Here is a 22,349-nt window from a genome sequence, read left to right as displayed (position 1 = left end):
AAACCATGTAATTTTTCCTTACCCTTTTTTGTTTTGATTTTGGATTTTATAAATGGGGCTGTTCTATTAAAAAAGATGCAAGATAAATCCATTGTGAGTCTTCTGCTCTCAAGTTCTATATTTAGAGTAAACACAATTTTTGAGAATAAACTTTGCTCATTATTAAAAAAATTTGAAAATGTAAATACTAGGGGCAAAAAAACCCAGATAAAATTTGTAATTAACTAGATTTTTCCACTCCATAAATGTTTTGCATTCAGCCAATTCAAAATACTTCCATGCTGAAATTATGCAGAAAAATATGACAGACAGACTTCAGATCATTTTTTCTGATGAGCCGTATAGTCATCAATGATGTGGAAGAATCAAATGCTAGTTCTTTATTCTGCATGACCACAGGTGGTCCAGACAAGGGATTGCTTTCTTTCACAACCTAGATAAGTAGTCTAACCCCCTAGTTCATGAACTCAGTCTTTTTATTGTTGGGCCAATGAATATTGAGCTTTTTGTATAGTTTTCTTTCAAGACTTGAGAGATTAAGTCAACATTGAATATTGAGATGGTTCTGAGTAAAAACTGGAACATGTACTCTTCTTCTAACTTTCAGACTGTTAAGAATTTTAATTAAAATATTTTTTCTCCAAACCTCACAAGATTTTCACATTAAAAATCCTTGAAACTAGTGGAGCATCCCAATGAGAACTTTGTATATCAACGTGTCATGTTTTCTGACCAAACAAAACCAAACCCTTAGATTTTCTACTTTATTCAAGAAAAAAATGCTGTTAAACCAGCTCAGAGATTTATGAAACACAAAAATGACTGTTGCATCTTATTTTTTATTTTTCTCTTTTCCCCCCAAATCTTGTAATTAAAATAAGTGATAGAAATTTGACAGGTTATCAGAGTTATCAATAAATTCTTTATTGCTATAACATTCTACTATCTTAATAACTTTTATATACATTATTAACCTTTTCTAGCATCCATCTGTCTTTGCTAAGGATGCCTAATTGTGAAAGTTTCACATTTCTGAGAAACTTAAAATGCAAATAAAAAATACAATTAAAAAATACAATAAAAAACCTCCACAGAACTGTCCAAAACAACAAACAAACCAACCAAAACCAAACAAACAAACAGCCTGAAATTTTAGGCTCAATCTTATATAAAGGTGAAAAAATCCTTTGTTTCTGAGAATTGTAAGCAAACATGCTAATATTTCACATGCAAAATCCATCAATACTTTTTCTTGCAGTCTGGAATACAGTGAATTATTTCTTGGAAAAATCTGCTCTATTTTTAATGCTCTGTAATTATATATCTATTAATGATCTTCCAGCTCTGATGCTCAAACCAAAGTTAAATGCACACAAAAAATGTTTTTTTAAAAGACGAACAGCTTTTTTTTTGCATTAAATTGCATTAATTTCATGCCACTGGGCTTTAAGTTCTGTTCTTTTAAATTGCTATGTAAAAAGGCACATGAGCATAGGGCCATTGAGATCTGTTTCTGCTGATGTCAAAAGAATTTATATGCAGGGGAACTGAGCACAGTGCTGAAATATAGTAATATAAAATATAAATATAGAAATATAAACCACAAATATGAAAAATAGGTACATTAAACTCTATAAATCATAATTATTTGGATGGGACTTGCTTTAATTTAATTAGATGTGGCTCTCTGGCCCTAATGCCCAGAAAATATTCTGGTCTTAAGCTAATTATTTCTATAAAATGCCAGTGTTATTTTTCAGTTGTCACTGCAACTGTTCATTCTTGTGGTTTGTAGGGTTAGACACAAGGAACTACAAAAAAATGTGGGATTCCTCTTATTGTAATCTTTGTCTGGGAAGAATAATAATCCTGAGCTGAGAGAAGCAATTCCCATTGTCTTCTCTGGAGAATGAAACTCCATATAATCCAAATGCTCTTTTATCCCAGAAACAGGTTTCAATAGGAAGAAAAAGCATACTGGCTAATATGTTTTTCTTAAATTTATATTTCAATTTTCCATTGTCCCTAATCAGATCTTAAACTCTCTGAGACAGAAACTGTCTTTGTAAAGAAAGCCCTAGTAATAATTATGCCTGTAAAGAAAATTATATCTGAGAGTATAAGTTGACAACAGCTAAATTAAGGTTTTTTCTTTCTTTTTTTCTTTCTCTCCTTGTCTTCATATGAAGTATCACTCCCATCCAGTGTACGTTAAGAAAGGATATTTTTCTGTTAGTTATATCTGGTGTCATGTGCACATCCACTAAATGTAGGAGAATGAAGTTTCCCTGATATGAGAGTTGGCTCAAGTAGCTAAGTTCATGGATGAAGTAGAAAAAGAACCTCACAGACTCACAAAACTGGCTCCTAATAATGGACATGATCAATGTGGAAACATCCAAAATAGACACAGATACAGCAGAGAGTAGTATTTCAAGAGAAACACTTGTGAGCGAGTTCAAATGTGTGCATTATTGCTTTCTAAATACATTGGCATTTTGCAAGTAGAACTGGAATATTAAATTGTGTGGGTTCTTGACCCCCACATATCCTCCCCAGATGGGGGAGAAAGTCCTTGCCAGGAGTAAGAGACGAAGGGGACTTCTGGATCTTCTCGGTCTTCAGATTGTTTATTATATCTTATCAGTAATTTACATGCCGGCAACACAGCATGAAGCAGAGCAAGTACCAAAAGACACAATGCAGGAAACTCAAGGCCCTTTTAAAGGTAAATCACCCAGTTGTCACGAAGAACGTACATTATTTTTACCTTTCTACCAATGCCTAATGAACTATCTATTCACATAGCCCTGTACTGCGGCATTTCCTAACCAATCATTCTGTGCTACCAACACTGCAGGAAATGGAGTAGGTGAAGAAGGAAGAGACCTGAAAAACGACAGTAGTCCTCCATCTTGTCTTCATCTACCTACCATATTAATAAATTTAAAACTCTAAATTTTTCACCCCATAACAAACTATATATTATACTACCACCTAACTCACACTCTTGTAGATTCTAATTCATTCCAAAGCCTTGGTAGCCCTCTCCATGGACGAAGGTTAAAACCAGTGTTTCCCTGGGGTGATGGGCCCCTCAGGACAGGCAGAGAAACATTTCCTGTATTCTGGGTTCTAACATTAAATTTACATAAAATATACATAAATAAAGGAAAAATAACATAAATCTTATTTGAAACCTGGCAAAAACCCCTAATCAATTATATGCTATAAGGTACATAAGTTTTTTCAGAACTTTTGTTTGGCAACTGTGGCAGTGTGGGGCTGAATTGATAAGGAAAACCATATTTACAAAAAGAAACCTCAACAACAAACAACCCTCAAAGCAAAGAAAAAGACAGGGCATTCCATTATTACTAAGGACTTCCAGTTATTAATTTTTCAGCTTTATTTATTATTTAGAAATGTATAACCATTCACACTGGTCTAGGACCTAAATGTTAAGTACTTACAAGGGGCATAAAAGTATTCAACCAACCAGAGAAGTTTAAAAACTCTCTTAATTATTTTAAATAGAGTAAGATTCAGAACATTTACAAATAAATCTTCTTATTCTGAAATTCTAAGAGCTACGGTTAGCAGAAAATGATTAGCAGACAGAAAGTTGTCAGAATTTAATCATGTGACAGTATTATTCTAAGGTGCTTTTCCTCACTTTCAGATTGCAGTTTCACTGTTCCAGAGGATTCACTCTTTTCAGATGATTTTGGTGTGAATGTAAATAAAGGCAAATCTGTTTACACTTGACATTTTGAATAATCCTTTTGTCTTGGGCACAGGTGATGGAATACAAGATGCAAGAGACTGTTGTAGCTGCAAAATTTAGCTATTAATTCTTCTGAGAATTGCCAGTAATTTGTTTGGGGAGAATTTTCTTCTTACATCTGACAACTGTTTCTAGAACCATTTAGGAGCCCTATTGATTTGTTTTTCCTTAAGAAAACACAGAAAAAAAATTTTTTTGTTTAAAAATTACTGTTGGCATTTCCTTCTTCTCAGATATTTTTTCCTGTGGATCTTTTTCTTAGGTGTGGCAAAATTCTGCTGTGAGAACCAGGCCATTTTTAAGAGCTACCCTGGATGGAAGGAAGTTCCAACACTGGGACATTGTTGTACCCCAAGGCTTCTAGAGAACTTGAAATTTTCTAGGTATGCATTTTTTCCCATCTAGAGTAATGTATATATATTGCTTCTGAGATATGTTTACAAAATGTGATGGTTTTTGTTGGGTAAAGGCTGACACTGCTATACTTCAGTACTTCAGCCATTGGCCTTTTTTTTTTTTCTCCATGAATAAAATAGCCCTTCTTTCTATTATATATGTTATTATTTTGACACAGTAAAACTAACACAAAGCAGAAAAAGATAAATCCCTTTATCAGGCAACTGATGCTCCTTTGTGCTCAGTCTCACCTGACTGCTCTGCCCTGTGTCAGAACTCTGTCTCAGCTGCCACTGTCTCTGACAGACACACACTTTGGAGGAGGTGAGAAGTGGAGAACTTGGAAGTCTGTTTCCTGGACAGCAGCCCATTGTTGCATTAGGTCCCTGGAGGTTCTCCGTGACATCAGTGTAAACTGAAATCTAGCTTGAAAGAGAAAGGTTTTTGAAAAACCTGTATCCACCTCTAAGAATGGACTAGCTTATCCTTCTTTAATTCCTTTGGAAATGGTGGGACTGTAGTGATGAAGCATAAGAGTTTGGAAACACAAAAATCCTTTTGCAAATCTAAAGATTTAGATCAAAATCTGCCTGCTTGCACAGCAGAACTGTCTTCTGTGATAACTACAAATGCTGACAGCAACTATCTTATTAAATAAGCATACATGTTAAAGCATAAACAAATACTTTAAAAATTAATCTAAAATACATTGTTCTAATAGGAATAGGAATATCTACTTTCCTCTAGGTTTTGAAATGGAACATAAGAGTGCTGTAAAAATGCATGAATATTGTAAGTTCATTATGGACTAGATTTTTTTCCAGTTAGACTGAACAGCAAATAATATTTACTCTCATCACAAAATATGTATTAAAATTCATATATAGAAGAGCAAAAACTAGTTAGATTCTTTAAGGTCATTATAGCAAATATTTGTAAGGTTTTAATTTTGTAGGTTTGTAGACATTTCAAACTAGCTTTGATGCTAAAGTGAATAGCTTACGTAAAAATCTATTCCAATAGATCTGTTGCTCTAAACTTACAGAACAGGTCTCTAAACTGTCACAGTCATTGTTTTATTTCATTCTGACAGTCAAACACATAGTCTCAACAGAATTTTTCTGTCAACATGATGAGATTTCTGTGACATCTTGCAAGCCCCTAAAGTTTATGGCAAATTGGTATTCATAACATCCTATGAAAGGCCTACCGTAATATACAATTAATGATTCTTATTTAACTCAGAGTAGCTACTTTGTCCACTGTACATCAAAGGCACTTAAAATTGTATGTAAAAAGTAATTTACTAACTTGAAAACTTTAATTCAACCTATCAATAAGTAATCTGTACAGATGTGTGAAACCAATCCTTGTTTCAGGACTTTTTGTCGTCTTAAAAATGGGGTAAAAATGAATGTGCTATTTAGAGGAAATCAGTGTAATATTTTGGAAGTGGGTGCAGAAAGCATCAACATAAGGACTGAGCAGTGTAAATAGAATAATATAGTATGTTTGCTATTCTAGGACCAGATCTGAAGAGAAGCAAGATAGTTCCACTTTTACCCTTTTGCTAAAGCAAGCAGAGTTGAAGGAATTCCAGAAATACTCAGAAAAGATACTAGACCAAAACAGAAGATTACCTTCTACAATATATTGCAGCTGTGGAAAAAGTGTGTTGAAAATAGTTGTAAGTAAATCTCATTATAGCGCTGGTGATTTGCCTGATGGGCCCTGAGTTTCATGTTTATATTTATTCTATAATTTAAAATGTTTCTAGATTGCAATTTCCTCCATGCTGGCTTTTTGGATCCTTCTTGGGCTTTTTATTGTCAAATTCAGTGATGACCTGTTGTCCCTTGCACCTCTCATAAGGCTTTTGGTCGTCACTTTATCTTCAGACATCTTTCCTGTCTCTCCCTGCCTGTCTCCAGTGCCCCGTCTTATTTCCTTGGATCTGTGGCATACGGGAGTAGATGTTTGCTTGCCCCCATTCTGTTGCCTAATATCAAAAGACAAAATTCTTGCGGCAGTGTTAAAATAGTAAGATAAAAAGCAGGTGTTTCTTTGAAGCTTCCAGGTGCCCCCATGGTGGTTATGGGCACACTCGGCCTTGGATTTCTACAATTTTATAAGTTTAACAACTTAGCATATATAACAAATACTGTACAATTAGAAGGGCAGATGGTTAGGTAATTTTCCCCGTGTTCTGCCCCATTGGAGTTGGCTCAGGGCTTCTTTGCTCCATTTCTTGTTGTGTCTTCTTAGATTCTGGTCACAAAACAAAATGTCCTTGTTGGAGGTTTTCTTCTTGAAAATAAGACTAAACAGTATTTCGGGAATGTGTTAGAAGGTTAGCATACTGTTCTAAAATGTAAGGGGAAAAGGACAGGAAAAGTACTAGAAGCTACAACCATAATATTAGTAGTCTACAAAGTTACAAATATATGAAAAATATATAGAAAGAAAAATCTTCAGGCATCAAGGGAAGAAGCAATGGCTCTGTTTTTCCAGGTGATACCCAGCGAAAAGAAGCCTCTGCCCAGCTCTGTCTTTAAGGCAACACAACAAAAAGTGGTACTTGATTACTATGCACAGACAAGTGCTCTGTGCTGTGCACCTGGTGTAAGTACAGCCTTTGATGCTGACATCAACATTGCTCTAAGTTCTTGAGTTCAGATTTAATTTTAATGTTTTCATAGGGTTTTTTATTTCACTTAAATCAGCTTGAGAAACTGAAGCTTTTTGCAAAACTTTGAAGTTGTTCTGGACTGATTGTCTACTACTAGAACTTTATGGTCTTCTCTAAAGATCAGTCCTCTTCTTAAGGAAAAACCTTTTTATTTTATGGGTGCATAGAACTACTGAAAACTGCGGTCTCCATCCATCTGGAAGAAAATGCTGATGTTTTTAAATAGTTCCTATGCTTAGGTTGAGGCTTAACAGCACTAATTTCAGAGGCTGTGATAGAAATGATGTTGATTTGTTATAGAAACCAGACTCAATCCCTCCATCATCCCCTGCCCTGCTTGCTGAACCACAGGCAGATGGAAGTGATGGCAGTCAGTTGTGCCAGAGTAGCTGCAGACATTGATGGATGTTTAGCACGTTGCCCGTATGCTTCCTGTGGGAGACTTATGGCTTTGGTTTTTGCCTTAAGTTTGTCCAGTTCTGTTGCAAGACAGAATTCTCACTGTTAACTCTGAGCAGAGAAGAAATTTATATTTACAATTTCATTTAGGAGCACAGCCTTCTAGAAGAGGGCTGAATTAGGGAAAAAAATTAAGTGATTTATAGGTATTTGACTGTGGATTATTCTAGTGCAATACTAGCTTTCAACCTTAAAAAAGGCCAAAGCTATTACAGATTGATCCATTTCATCTCCTACTGAGAAAAATGGGAAGACTTCAATGACTTCACAGGGAGCTTAGCTGGTGTCTCAAAGTCTTCCTGAGAAGTACTATGTGGCCTAGTTGAAATCCACCAATTACACTATATTTTGCTGCAAGGTCTGGGTAAGGTCATAGTTATACAAATTCTCTATATTAGTGCATGTTTTTACAATTCAGATTGTGCCGAGTTAGCACCAGTTCAACGAAATCTGAAGTATATAACAACAGTGGTAATAATTTTATCTTGTTCAGCAAATAAGAGGGGTTTATTTTTATTTAACTTCTTATTCCACAGTAGCAGTGGTTCGCATTAGACTTTGATCTTGGTCCCACAAGTGCATAAACATGTAAGTAAAGTAAGTGATTTTAAACATTTCTTGAGAAGGGTTGAGATACAGGCACTGGGACAGTCACTCTTACAAATATGCTCATGTCCTAACTTCTCGATTATTCTCCCAAGCATCCTGAAGTGATGATCACTTGTAAATGATTTACTCTTGTTTTCTGTTTCAAACGACTGTTTTTCTTGATTCAACGGCCATGGAAAATTTGTCATTCCAACATCTTTTCTTCTTTCTTAAGACTATGTGAGATATCTTTGATTTACTTCTTTCTGAGGGCGTCCCTGCCTGGCAATAAATAAATATATCTTTGGTTTAATGCTATTTCTCCCCCGGGTGTCTTTCAAGTGCTTTTAACTAGAAGGGATTCTGCTGAAGTAATCCATCAATGCCAGAAAGACCTCGTTCAAATTGTGGAGGCCAGTATATAGTAATATGACTGGCTCTCAAGGATGTTAAAAGAACATTGCCACGCATAAAGCCATGTCTATTTCTCATAGGGATGTTCATCTAGGTTTGACAATTTGAATTAAGAAAGCTGATCCGAATTTGGAAATGTTTCCCTGATTTTTCCTAACAATTGGGAAACAGTTTGACTGTGGATAAATCATGTACTTTAGTTGGAGAGAATGAAATTGGAAGCAAGTAAGAAAACAAAGAAACAAACCCCCACAACAACAACAAAAAACCCACCCAACCCCACCAACCCCCCCCCCCCAAAAAAAAAGAAACCAAACATTTCTCAGTTATTTTCTGCAAAAGAGACAATTATTAATGCAACTATAAAATTACAAGTTTTTTATTTCCCTTCAACTGATGTGAAGACAGAAGAAAAAGCCAAGCAGGCAGGGAAATTCACAGTTTTCTCCATCTAAGTATTCTTTCTTATTTTTCAGGTTTTGAATCAAACAGTAAACTCTTATAGAATCAGACAACGAATTACTATATATTTTAACTAGTAATAAAAAAAAAATCTGATACAGAAGTGTTAATGTAGAAATAGTCCATAGTTTTCTGAATAGTTCTGAAGGGATTAATTATTGTATCCCTGGAGTCAGGCTATAAAACAGCTAAAGGGGAAATCTGAAAATGATAAACAGTATTTTGCATGTTCACCCTGTTTTATTCGAAGTATATGTTTTATTTACCTTATTTTATTCCTATACTATATGGCCATTGTGCCACGGATATTTATGTGCAGCTTGATGTATGAGTATATTACCACTATTATTATAAAAGAACACTTTTCAGTTATTTTGTAGCAAAACCAAGACTGAACACCTGAATAAACTGATAGATCTTCTGAGGAAATAAAGTATTTCATTATAAGTAACTTGTAGGTATACAAATACTTGGCATTCGTAGCTATTGCTCCTGGAGAGGCTTAGGTGCGTTCCCATTACATCTTAAAACTTAGTGCCAGGCTGGAGCTAATGCCAAAGCCATTGCTATATCAAGATTCTTTACTGCAGCTGTGCTTTTGCTGTGTGCTTTTTGTTTGTTCCCATGCTGAATAAAAGCCTGCAGACCAAGTTACCCTATAATTCTGGATAATTGGGTTATTCATTTTAAACCCCTTGGATGGTAGGAGGAAATAATTGTTGTGCCTGTATGAATTGGAAAGGTGCCATTCCATTGAAACCAAGGTGAGACAATTTGTTTCTGGAATACTAGGGAGACCTGAACTGCTGCAGAATGAACGCCTTTTTGAGATAAAACTAGACTAAACAACTTTAAGCTTCCCTTTACTTGTTGGTGCCTGCAGTTCTGAACATTTTAATTGAGGCTTTTCTTTTGTTCCACATAAAAGAAAGCTTTGTCCATCTGTTTGAAGTGAAATGTTATTTTATTTAAAAGAACCCATTTTAACAATTGAACTGTAATTCATTATTTTAAAAGCACTTGGTCCTATCCTGAGCTGGTGTAAAATCAATATTAAGTTAATAAGAATGATACATGAGAAAATAATCTAATAATTTACTTCTTCCACCACACAATTTATGCAAGGGCCAGCATTTAATATTATCCTAAGATAAGAAACACCATTTTGTTTATCATACAAGTGATTGTATCTGTCCTTTTTGATCTGTGAGATATGAAGCTTTGGGAACTAATTAAAAGCTTTGGCCTTGGACATGATGTTTCTGCTTTATTTTCTCTGCCTTCAAAATATGAATGTATTCAAGTTTTTAAAAAATTGTTTATAGTTATTCCAGACTACAATTCATAAATCTAAATACCAGATATTGCTAAACTATATCTACTTTAATTTCTTTAAATTCAAGCATCTCTAAACTTTACTACATGTCAAAGAATTCAGTACACAGACAACACCACTAATAATTAAAGCTGGGCATCTAAAGTTTGGCTTTATTAATAAAACATTCTAGCACCAAACAACAGAATATGTTTTCTCATCAGTTATCAGATGTCCAAGGAAAGTGATGAATTCTGAAGAAAGTAAGATGATATTGTCACAGTTTTCAGTAAAAGACAAATACTTCAGGGAATATGTTTCTGTTTCATTCTGATAATGACTAAGTTCTTGCACAACCATACAGAATATAATGAGCTATTGACGGGTATATGAAGTTACAGCTGCAGTCATTGAGGACATTTCCTTAAATGTGAGCTCTCTAATGTTATGCATAACTGATGATAATCTATAAAATCTTAGGCTGAGTGAGTTTTTCTTTGGTGTTGGTCAATATCATTTTTTCTATTGAATAGTACTGACTATAAGCAGCTTGAGAAATATGGAAGCAGCAAATGCTTTGTACATGTAAGAAGAGCAAAACCATGAGTAAGGAAAAAAAATGATGCAAGTTTCATTAATTCAGGAATAATCACTAGATAACCAGTGAGTTTAAAGAGGTTCACACTAATGCATAGCATTTACTTTGTAAAAATGAATGTCTGGAAAATATACTGTATATGAACATATAATAATATATATATAATAATATAAAAACTTTGAATGGCGTTACCTCTCAGCTGATGACAATAGAGGATGCTTAATTAAACCATTTATCAGTCATGAAGGAATGATAAATGGAGAGATTTTAAATAATTTTTATATTATTCTCAGGAAAAATATATCTCTTTGAGAAAACAAAAATGAAGTCTAAAAATACAGAAAGCTGCAACATCTCTGAATGAAAAATACTCTTAATACTCTAAAATTTCCAAAATGTTTAAATAAAAAAACTTAAGAATTCTAGTTATTCAAAATAAGATTAATAGGGAAAATAAGGGTGTTTCTAGCACCTCATGACAATTACCAGTTGCAGTGCTGTTCACAGATACAACACATACATTTTCTTGTCTCTTGACTTGCACAAAATGCTTTCCATGAGCTTTGCCTGGTCTCAGCCTGCTTGGCCTGTTTGCCTTGACCTTGATGGACCACTGTTAACATTTCAGCTGTTGCCTGCTTTTGCAGTCAATAAGAACTGGGGGTGGCAGCAGTCAGATCTTCAGTTCCAAAGTCTGTCTTGAAAGAAGAAACCTGGAAGGATGTATCATTGTGCATTATGGAGACTGATCTGTGTCAGAGAGCATATACTCAGGATTTCTCTTTTATTTGGAAACGGGAGCTTCTGGAGGTAGGTTCGGGAGCTTCTGGATGTAGTTTCAGGAGCTTCTGAAGGTAAATTGTTTTACTTCTTATTTTAGGTTATTTAGCAACTGTATAGGAATATCTCAGCAAGAAGAGAAACAGCAGAAACTGAGATATTAAAGAGAACTGAAAAATGAGTGTGGTGTTATATGTGTGTGTGTGTATTTAAATGCAATCAAAGCTCCTGTCTAGCTGAATGGTTCAAAATATCTGCAGATCAAAGGACAATTCTACTTTGTGTGTGGCATCACAGAGCCAGGGAGGAGCAGAAGTGTTTCACGTCAGCTGGAAAACTTGTCCCTACTATCAGGAACCTTTCTCTAATGCAATGCTTCTTCCTTGCCACAGCTTCTCTCTGATCTTTCTGTCATAAGAACTAAGGAAAGCTTTGATCCTATACTAAAATCCCATACTTTGATTCTATACTAATCTCACATCTCCAAAATGCAGGTTTTCCCATCATGTGGCCCAACACAGTGCTGTGCCTCTATAAGTGTCACTTGATCCACATTATCGCATCTCTTAGAAATTAAAAATGGCACCATTTTAAAACTTAGCAGAAAAAATAAAATGCCAAGGACTAGTTTTATTTTTATGTAAATAATGGACAAGACAAGAATGCAGCCTGTGTCATTTCTGTTTAAAGTTATGATTGTCTTTGCAATGTGCTAGTAGAAAGCCTGTGGAACCGATCATAAGATTAGCTTTTATACCAGCTGTTGCTACTGAGTGAGAGAAAAGCAGCTCTAACTCAACATATTTCTCCATCACTTAAAGCACCTGTGTCCTTCAAACTGGCTGCCCATAAGCCTACTTCAGTTCCATTTTCACTGAAGTTCAAGGAAGCTTTAACTATCAGTTTTTAAAATGCCTGTATTCATAGAGCTGTTTGATTATCTCTTCCTGAAATGGTATATATTAGTTTATCACTTCATCCTAAACTAGAACAAAAATTCATAAAGACTAAATATATTTTAGAAAGGGATGTCTAGAAACAATTTATTTTGAAACAACAAATTTTCTTCCTTTCTGACAGCTGAGATGGAAAACTTTTGCTGAAAATCAGTGAAGTAATTTATACTCTCTTGACTAGAAATTTTAAATGTCTTTCCACTGTAATTTTTTCTTTGAATACATTAAGTAGCAAGAAATATTAAATAATCACATAAGTTTTTTAATTAGTATACCCTTTCAAGGTATGTATTTCTTGCTCTTATGCTTTATGGAGCAGATCAGCCTGAATTCTTGTACTATAAAGTAACTTCACATTAATTAATTCCTGAAAATTCAGAGCCACAAGGTGAGAGACAGAATATTAATCTGAGAAAGGACAAAATTTTAGATATTTGGATAGAGAGAGGGAAGAGCCAAAGATGGACAATAAAATTTGGTGGCTGAGAGACTGAGGGAGACTCAGTCTCTCTCTGAAAATAAGTGTCCTGGTTCTGGTCAGGTTAGGGGTAACTTTTGCAGTAGCCTAATTAGAGAGTCTTGGTGAGGATACTGAATTGGGGAGTGCCATTCCTAAACCATGACAATATGTATGGGAGGATGATGAACAGTGTTAAGCTTGGAGAGTATCTGCATGTTACTGATTCATAACCAAATGCCTTTAAAAATAGTATTATCTATTATTTGTTTTTTGAAATGTCTGGACTCCATATAAAGTAAATCATCAGAATAGCACCAGTTTGGGAAATATTGCTATGATACTTAAAATTTCAAAACTAATATTAGGGGGAAAACTCACAGTATTGATTTCAACATCTGTGCCAATACTGGAAAAAGGGAGGCAATGATCATGGAACTGGGATATTGAATTGTATTTTCACTTGTCACATTCTTAAGTAGTACTAGCGACCTTTCTGTGTAAGGATGTAACTAAAATTTCTAGAAACCAATCCAGGCAAAGCTCATGAACCACACAGTTTCCTCATTCCCGTTTTCAGCGGCTTCCCAAATGGATAAAGTATATATGACCACATTTCAAACCTACTAAGCTTAAAATTGACTCTCTTAATGATACTTTAGTGTTACCACACATTTCTGCTTTGCCTTGTTCCTACAGGGTTCCTACAACTTTCTGCTAACCGGAGTCCACAGATCTGTAATGTAGTCATAGTTTGCTGTGTTCCATCCCCACCCCCAAAATAAAAAAGCATAACATCATCAATATTGTAAGAGACCTTTAAGATCATCAAGTCCAACCATCAGTCCACTGTCACTGTAACCCCTAAACCACTAAACCACATCACCCAGTGTAGGTACAAAAATGCTGTTAGCGAGGATTTTCTTGTTATTTTTCTAAGTCCATGAGAGATTTTTCTCTCTCACAGAAGAGGTAGCAGGGAATGTAAACAACCAAGCCACCTGCAACCTTGGAAAGTCTTGTTTATGGTATAATAGAAAATATTTTGATAATGGATGTTTTAGGATTTTGGCCAATCACCCCCAAGGGGTGGCTGGTCCTTTGTCCAATTAGACTGTGAAGAAAAAGTCTATAAAAGAGTTTGTAAAATAATTAAATAAATCAATCTTGCTGCACAATTCCTGCCTGCTGGATCTTCTCCTCCTCCTCCTCCTCCCTATGGCTGCGGGACACGGTGATATACCGTAGGAACCAGGCCTGCGGTAATAACCCAGCACCAGATCTAGATTATTTTTGACACCTCCAGGGATGGTGACTCCAACTCCTCCCTGGGCAACCTATTCCAATGCCTGGGCACCCTAAAAGAGAATTTTTTTTTCCTAGTATCTAATCTGAATCTATTCTGTCTAAGCTGTGCATACTTCGTAGAATGCATACTTCCCTTATACTGGTTGACTTCCTTATTGAGAATAATTCCCCAAGCAAGGAATCTGGAGAAATCAAGTTCCTGTGGGTTTTTGCCTCATGACCAAGTCATATGGTGTTAAGCGTGCTCTAAGCTGCAGCTGAAAATTTCCATATGTACAAAATTTATAGTTTCTTTGTTAGCTCCACTCCTTTGATAAAGAAACCAGAAAGAATACCTTTGCATGTTTCACAAATCTGTAGAATTTGAGATGTTTCGAAAAGTAAGTTTCTCTCAAACTAGACTTAAGTGTAACAGTGATCTCAGAACAGAAAGGTGGGGACAGACTGATTTACATCTGAGGAGTGGGATGGAATATTTTTTATCCGGGCCTAATGTTTATTTTTATGTATGTGCAAAAGTCTTGCTGATTTCAAAACCTGGGAAATAAGGATTTAGCTTCCTTATCTCCAAATTTAAGTTTACTGCAGAAGATGAAAAATGGCATTTCAATGCAAATACTCAGCAAAACATGGGAAAGTAACTTTAATTTAATAAGCAAATTATTTTCCTATTAATTAAATGTGTATTGATTGTTGCAAGAGCAATTATTGCATTTAGCAAGTATGAGAGAGATTAATCTAGTTGCAATCTAATTAGTTTAGAATTGCATGGGCAATACAAATACATAATTGGAAGGAACTGCATTTCTAGGAAGCTAAGGATTTATTAATGAAAAATGTTCTGATTGTATGAGTATTTATTATAGAATTCAGGGAATAACAGTTTTAAAAAACTGCTAGTCTACCTTCGCTCCAGAAAAGAATATACAGAAGAAGACACAAGACAGGTACCAGCCATGCTCACAGCCTGTGTTAGAACTACTTATGTTAAATTAATAAAACTCAGTTTCCTTACCACCAAAGGATAGAAATCCTGCTATATGAAAAAAGAACAAAACATTTGCAGGAGATGGACAAAGGAGAAAATGATTAAAGAGCTTCCATTAAAATATGGTGTGCCCTCTTGAAGTGTAGAGGCCATGTGGCAAAGAAAATCACAGGACAGGTGGGATCTGGTCTGCTGTGGATGTGAGAAGCCTGAATAAAACAACCCACTGAGTATATTTGTGGAATGAGGACAAATGGCTCCTTTTCCCTCTATGCACACAGAGACTGCTCATGAAAAGCCTTACACTGTATTTCCTACATGTTATTAAATGAAAATGGTTTCCCTGGCAGGGCTGAATGATTTTTATACAGGGATTTTGGAGGAGATGGACCATAAATTCTAGCAATGCTGGGCAGTATTTTATAGCTCTATAGGCCAAATGAGGTTTGTGGGTCATTCTGAAGTTCTTGCTTGCTAAACAAGCAAGCAATGTGTTTACCTCTGTTGTAATTAAAGGAAAAGGAATGATGAGATGTGTCTCACAAGATGCTTAGCATTTGATGAAGCATTATATTTAGAGCAAAACAAAAACAATCAATCAAGGAGAAAGGATAAATTAATCTTGTTGCTGCAAGACCATGCAGAAGGGGCTTAAAATGTCATTTAGTTCAGAAGAGCTGTAATTAAGCATTTAAGCTTTTTCAGGTGTACTCAGAACAGAATTAGTATTATAAGATACAAATTTTATTTTCTTGGTAGAATTAATCTAGCTTTCTGGCATCAGATGCAGTAGAAACAGAAATATAGATGTAAATAGGAAGAAAAAATAATTTTTAGAAAATTTAAGCACATTAATGAAAAGAAAGACTTCTCAGATACAGGGTATGGAGAAACAATGTATTTGTGAAAGATAAAATATAATAGATAATACTTGGAAAATAATTTACTTTGTCTGAGTCCTAAGGAAATTTTCTTCAAGATTTCATTTTCATTAGTGTTTTAAAGTCAATATCAGTTCATAAATCTTTCCAAAATATTTCAGAGAAATTTGTTAGCCCTATTATTAGCTGTTGTCAGAGACTGAAATAGTTCATGTCTTAAATATTGACATAGTTTTGCTCATTATAACAAAGCTGTGTAAAGAAGCTGCAACCAAAGAAACCCCCTTGGGAGAACTTTGCACTGTAAGTCAAACTGCTGAGATGAGATAAAGAGAAACCCGTTCTTCAATCACCGAAGGCCTGGGGAGAAACAAACAAGGCTGAGGGAAAGGAATGCATTCACAAGAGAACCAAAAGCAACAGAGACACTTCCCTGTCTGGATTTGGGGTGGGGGAGACCACAGCCCACAGATGCCCCTTCCCCTCTGCAACTGAGGCTGGGGGGAAGAGGTTTCAGGTGTGTGGCATAACCTCTGGTCAGAGGCAGTGAACACCCATCCTCCCTTACACAAACTGGCCCAGCTATGAAACCCCCAGCCCCACAGGCCACACCCATGGGACATTCCCATGAGAGGCAGCTGAGGGGATGTCATAATCCATCAAAGACCCCCCAAAGTGCCCCCCAGTCATTTCTGAAGCCTTGCACCACAGCACTGCACATGATGCAAAAAACCCACAGTCTGTTTTAAGAGATAATGGCAAAGCCCTCCCCGCCCCTCCCCCCCCCCCCCCCCCCCAATGGAGGTGCCTGGGTTTTCCTACTTAGCCTGAGCATACAGTAACCCTTGGGATTCTATACTTTTCAGGGGTACCTTCACCACCAATAAGACCAGCTGGAGAGGATCAATGGAATGTCATTGGGATCCACAGATGGTGATATTTTTTTAATTCTGTCTTTGTCACTCTCTTTCTGTCCCCCCCACCTATTTTCTTTCTTTTTTCTCTCTCTCTCTCATATTTATTATCAAATAAAACCCATACTACTGACATTGGCATATGGTCTTGTTTTCAACCTAATTTGGGCAGATGCATTTCTAATAACCTTTAAAGCCAGATCCTGACAGCTGTCTCTCAGAACATATAACAGTAAAATGACTTGTCCAGGATCAGAGTGGATCAATAGTGTCATTGCTGAGGAAATCCCCTGAACTTGTTTTAGTTCTTTGCTTTTGTTACTAAGCTGTTTCCCATCAATTTCTGTGGATAAGACAATTCAAAGCCAGTCAAATAACTGTGCACATGTCATCTCTGCTTCTTTTTACTCTCTTCAAACACATTTATTTTGGCTAAATAGAATGAAATTCCATCTGTCTCCATTTGTTTGAGTTCTCTCTCCTTCATACTCTTCCCGATTAAATATTCCAGGTCATAGGCTTGCTGCAGATTACTGGCTCCCTGCCTCTGACTTTCTCCCCATTCACAGCTCCAGTGCTGTGAGAGCAGGGGGCAATTAGGAGCCTTTTGCAGCAGCTCTTCCATCCACTGAAGACACAGACTGTGCATTACTGGCTTTTAGAGTGAGAAACTCAGTAGTGTCCCCTGACCTATCACTCATTTGTCAGTGAAAGAAGCTGAAACAGCTGTTTCTCACAGGACAGCAAATGTATCAAGAAAACACTTTGTTGATATAGCCCCTGTACCTAGATGTGGCAAATAAAGGCTATTTTGGGTTGTCAAATATAAAATAACTTGTGTGTAGAGATTTGTAAAAAGCAAAGTTTGTTCTGCACAACTTCAATCTTTTCACTGTGCGGGGCCTAGGAAAAGTTGGTGTTCTTTTAGGTCAAGGAGATGTGATTTGCAATGTTTTCACTTAGGACAAACTTTGTGAAGGAAGGTAGGATCCCTCTGCTCTGAAACAGTTTCTGCTCTCCCTGTTTCCTTTCAGTTTTTTCCCAGTTTCTCCTATTTGTTCTTTTTTGTTGTTTATTATGCTAAAATAACTTTTAAAATTACTCAAAATTTACATGCTTCTCCAGGTATGGACAGAGAGTGGTGGGCTTGCCAACGAATGTTGTACATGTGGGTTCTTGCATTTTTGTACTTCAGAAGTCAAACCAAGAGGAGGAGCAGAAAGCACTGCCTTTGAAATAGCTGTATTGTCGTTGTTCTACTCATTACTGGGATACTCCTATTGTAAGTTAGACCTCAGAGCCATTTTCTTCCTCTCTTGTTTGATTGCATTTCCTTCTAGACATCTCTGGTCAAGGTAACACCTGCACGAGGAAAGTGCAATATTCTATGGCTGAGAAACCCAGAAGCAAACCATTCAAACATTCAAAATGTATGTATTTATAGCAAAATGGATAAGAGGGAATAGCTAGGCAAACTGCTGAATCCTAAATATACTGCAAAGTATTAACCCTAGCTAATGCACTATTAACAATCAAATACTGGGTATTCATAATATATTTCATTGAAAAACAAGAAAATGATCATGTGAGTGTCTGTTTTCAGGACAAAGTTTCAGTGAGGGAAACAATTTTTGAAATTTTGGGTATGTGTATAAATAGCAGGTTTAAAGAAATTCCATCTCAAACCTAATTGATGCTGTAAGATACGGTACAGTAATAAAAATGCATGTTGAATGTCTGTCCATCTGCAAAAATCCAGATCCAATTTTTGCACCATTTTAAAACAAAATCTCTTAAAACTGTTAACACAGAAGCAGTTTATGTGTGGTTTTGCAAGCAAAAAGAACTGCAAAATTAGGGACAGAGATATGTGAATTTTACAATAGGAGTATCTTGTGAGGAGGTCAGAAACTGTTCTTTTGCATGTAGGTAGTCATCTTTTAGCTAATAATAACAAGGAAAGGTATTTCCATTTCTGGTTTCCTGTAGGCAGAGTAGAATGCTGGGAACCAAGGTCATTATATCCTATACTACAGAAAACAGATTACAGGAATTCAGCTTCTTTCATCTGGGAGTTATTATAAAGTAGCTATTGACAAATGTGAAAACCTTAACCTTAAGAGAAAAAGGGAGATAAACTGTGGGTTGAGATAAAGACAGTTTAACAGGTAAAGCATGCGGGCAAAACAAAACAAGGAATTAATTCACCACTTCCCATGGGCAGGCAGGTTTCAGCCATCCCAGAAAAGCAGAGCTCCTTCACATGTAGTGGTGACTTAGAGAGACAAACGGCCATCGGTCTGAACATCCCCCTCTTCCTCCTTATTCTCCAGTTTTATATGCTGAGCATCACACCATATGGAATGGGATATCCCATGGGCCAGTTGCAGTTGGCTGTCCAAGCTGTCTCCCCTCCCAATTACTTGTGCACCCCCAGCCTTCTTTGGGGTGGACTGAGAGGCAGAAAGTCCCTGACTCCATGTAAGCCCTCCTCAGCAATAATGAAAGCATCTCTGTACAATCAATAATCTTTGGATCACAATTGCAAAACACAGCCAGCAGCTAGCTACTATGAAGAAAATTAACTTTATGCCAGTCAAAACCCAGCACAACAGCATAAGTGCTTTTTGATTAAGCCCATCACCTTTCAAGATTTCCTTGAGTAAAGCATATTAAGATTAGGAAAGCTCTCTAAAGTAACACAGCCTATAAATCCTGAAGGTTTTCTCTGTTTTGGAGAACAGCTGAATACACAGAAATTTCAAGAACACATGGATGGTAGAATAAAGCTCAAAACATATGACATGCAGAAGAGTACATAGCAGAGCTATTCTAATCTGATGGGCCCCACAGCCTGGGAGCTGTAAGTGTATAGCTGGCAAGGAACACTGAAAAGGCATATGTCTGGTAATGGTTTTGGATCTCCCAATTTAGAAATGGCCAGTGTTGCCCATCATTTTCTCTGATAGTATGGGAAGTATTTGCAGGATTCAATCCATATCTCAAAAACTGAACGTTGATAAACTTTATTTGATCTCTCTTTTTTTTCCCCCTCCCTTACTACGGTTACTCTAATTCCCTTGTTGAAAGTAGTATCATGAGGCTTCAGACAGTAATGTGCAGTTAAAGTGTGTTCTGACTCACAGAGACAGACTTAAATTCTGGTTTTTGACCACCAGAAGTTAGTGTGCCACTCTTGCACTTGAAGCTGTCGGGGCTATAGGGCAGAAACATGTGGTAGCCTGTTAACCCCTTGATTCTGTGATGTTCCCCCCGTTCTCTCCCTAGTCCTGGCCACTCCCTCGGTTTCTCCCTATTTGCTCCTGTACCCCGCCCAGGGAGTGCCCTTGGGCCCCTGACAAAACCACCCCGCACTCAGATCACATTGTCTCTCTACCTCTGAACTGCCTCGGGGACAAGATGTGATTAAAGCCATCTCAAACCCTCATGAGAGACCCTTCTCTATCTTCTTTACCATCCACTGTGTCGTAACGCTGCTGGCTGCCGGATCCAGAAATGGACTCCGGGATGCGACTGATCGCATGGCCCTAGGAAACCCTTGCTGAGCTTTCAAGGAGCAGCAGCCTGCTAGACAGAGTCCAGCGGTTACAACAGAAACACTGATGAATTGATAAATAAAATGGGTAAATCCTTCAACTGTGGAGGGAAAACAGAATATACATACTTTTTAAAATATGTTTAGCTAAAGAGAGGCTCACAACATTTCATTTTGACACAGAAATTCCTGGATGTATTTGTTTGGGGTTGCTTGGTTTGTGGTTTTTAGCAACATGTTCAACTGTACAGAATAATTTTGTGTTGTATCCTTCTCAGAAAACAGTTTAGATAAGAAACAGAAAACATCAATATTTCATGTGTAGCTGTCACTGAATATTTGTGCAGCTTGTCTGAAGGGTGCAAAATAGTGAACTTATGAAAAATATGAAAATACCTAGAAAGATGCCATGGTAAGCAATGCAAAAGATGTTACTTAAAATCAAGAAAATACATGAAGGAGAATAAAGTAGACAAAAAGAATTTTATATTTTCACCTGAATATATCTGCAGTTCAAATAGTAATATTAGCATTTTAGAAAAATAAATGTGTAAAAGATACACCGTTAGTGAAATATGTAGGATATAGAGTGTATCTCCCTGTATTGTACTCTAACAACAGCATATACATACAGTAAAAGGCATTATCTATCACTGTATTTTAGGGTTTAATTTTAAGTGTTAGAGTGGGGGAGTAATTTTAAGGTATTTTTCAAAATGATTTGATGAAAATACAGCAGCTAGGTAACCTTCTGTCCCACAACTTACAAATAAAATGTAAAAATCAAATGAGTTGTAAAAAAAAATAAGGTCTATTGATTTCTGTAGTTATGGTCCTCATTCTTGCAAAAGAAAAAAGTGTCTTTTTTTTCCCCCATTCTAGATGCTATGTTAGAAATTGTTACTATAACACACATTGTTTTAGGTGAAACTGTTTATTTTTTCAGAGGACTTTTTACACTCTGAATGTAATCTGTAGTCTCTTTAGCTGACTTTACCAGCCACCAGAAGAGCAACACACAGCATGATGTACCCTGCCATAGAGCTCATCACTACTTAAAGCTCCCATTTAGGCTAGTAAGGTTGTGGATGATCTCTTTTGAATGCTGTACATCTAGTCCATCACAAACATTCAGAATTTATTTTTTTTAATATTCAGTTATGTTTTTTAGCAGAGCTATCTGCTGCCTTCATCCCTGCTTTTGACATGCAGCATGAACAAGGAGAGTATTTGTGATATTTTCTGCCAGACAAGTAGTTTTGAAAATAGATGCTGACTGGATAGCCAATGCAGCTAACAGATGGTCTTGTAACATGTTCTTTTGAATCATTAAAAAAGAAAAATAGATTCACTTGAGCTTTTTTCTCTCAGCAGACAAGCTCTATGACAAACAATAGAATCCTGCTGGTTCCTTAGTCAATTGTAAAAATACATTGTGTGTCTCTAGAAGACAAGGAGAAAGACAAATTTCCTAGGAAAAAGGGCTTGTAGTCTAACTCAGTGTTCCTGAGAAAGAATGCTGAAAATCATAGCCAGTGGTACACCTATGCTATTGAAATGCTGTGTTATTGCTTTTTCTTTACCTATTGTTTTTAAAACACTGATTTTTCCTAATCACAGCCTGCACACAATTAATCATTGTCAGGTGACAGATGGCAAAAGAGTTTGAAAACTGATCTCTTTATTGGGTTTTTTTTTTGGGTATGCTCACATTTTCTATACTTTATTGCTTTTTCAGCCTTCAAAAATAGAACTAATACAAACCCACAATTTTTTCTTTTAAAACCTCACTCTCAATTGC

The 22,349-nt window shown here is 36.3% G+C and overlaps 2 long non-coding RNA genes across 2 annotated transcripts in view; both read left to right on the top strand.

The window, feature by feature from the left end:
- Window positions 1–4,059: 4,059 nt before the first annotated feature.
- Window positions 4,060–12,602, top strand: LOC120409865. The gene is made up of 4 exons (XR_005601681.1): window positions 4,060–4,170; window positions 5,708–5,870; window positions 7,868–7,919; window positions 11,337–12,602. It is a non-coding gene; the product is annotated as an uncharacterized LOC120409865 (long non-coding RNA).
- A 4,289-nt stretch (window positions 12,603–16,891) lies between these two features.
- Window positions 16,892–22,349, top strand: part of LOC109146194 — a 28,936-nt gene continuing 23,478 nt past the window's right edge. Inside the window, exons 1-2 of the long non-coding RNA XR_002048084.3 lie at window positions 16,892–17,011; window positions 18,118–18,274. This is a non-coding gene — a long non-coding RNA (uncharacterized LOC109146194). The remainder of the gene's footprint in view (window positions 17,012–18,117; window positions 18,275–22,349) is intronic.

This window comes from Corvus cornix, chromosome 4 (assembly GCF_000738735.6).
Source record: "Corvus cornix cornix isolate S_Up_H32 chromosome 4, ASM73873v5, whole genome shotgun sequence".
NCBI classification, from domain to species: domain Eukaryota; kingdom Metazoa; phylum Chordata; class Aves; order Passeriformes; family Corvidae; genus Corvus; species Corvus cornix.
This window is presented reverse-complemented; position numbering and strand designations above follow the sequence as displayed.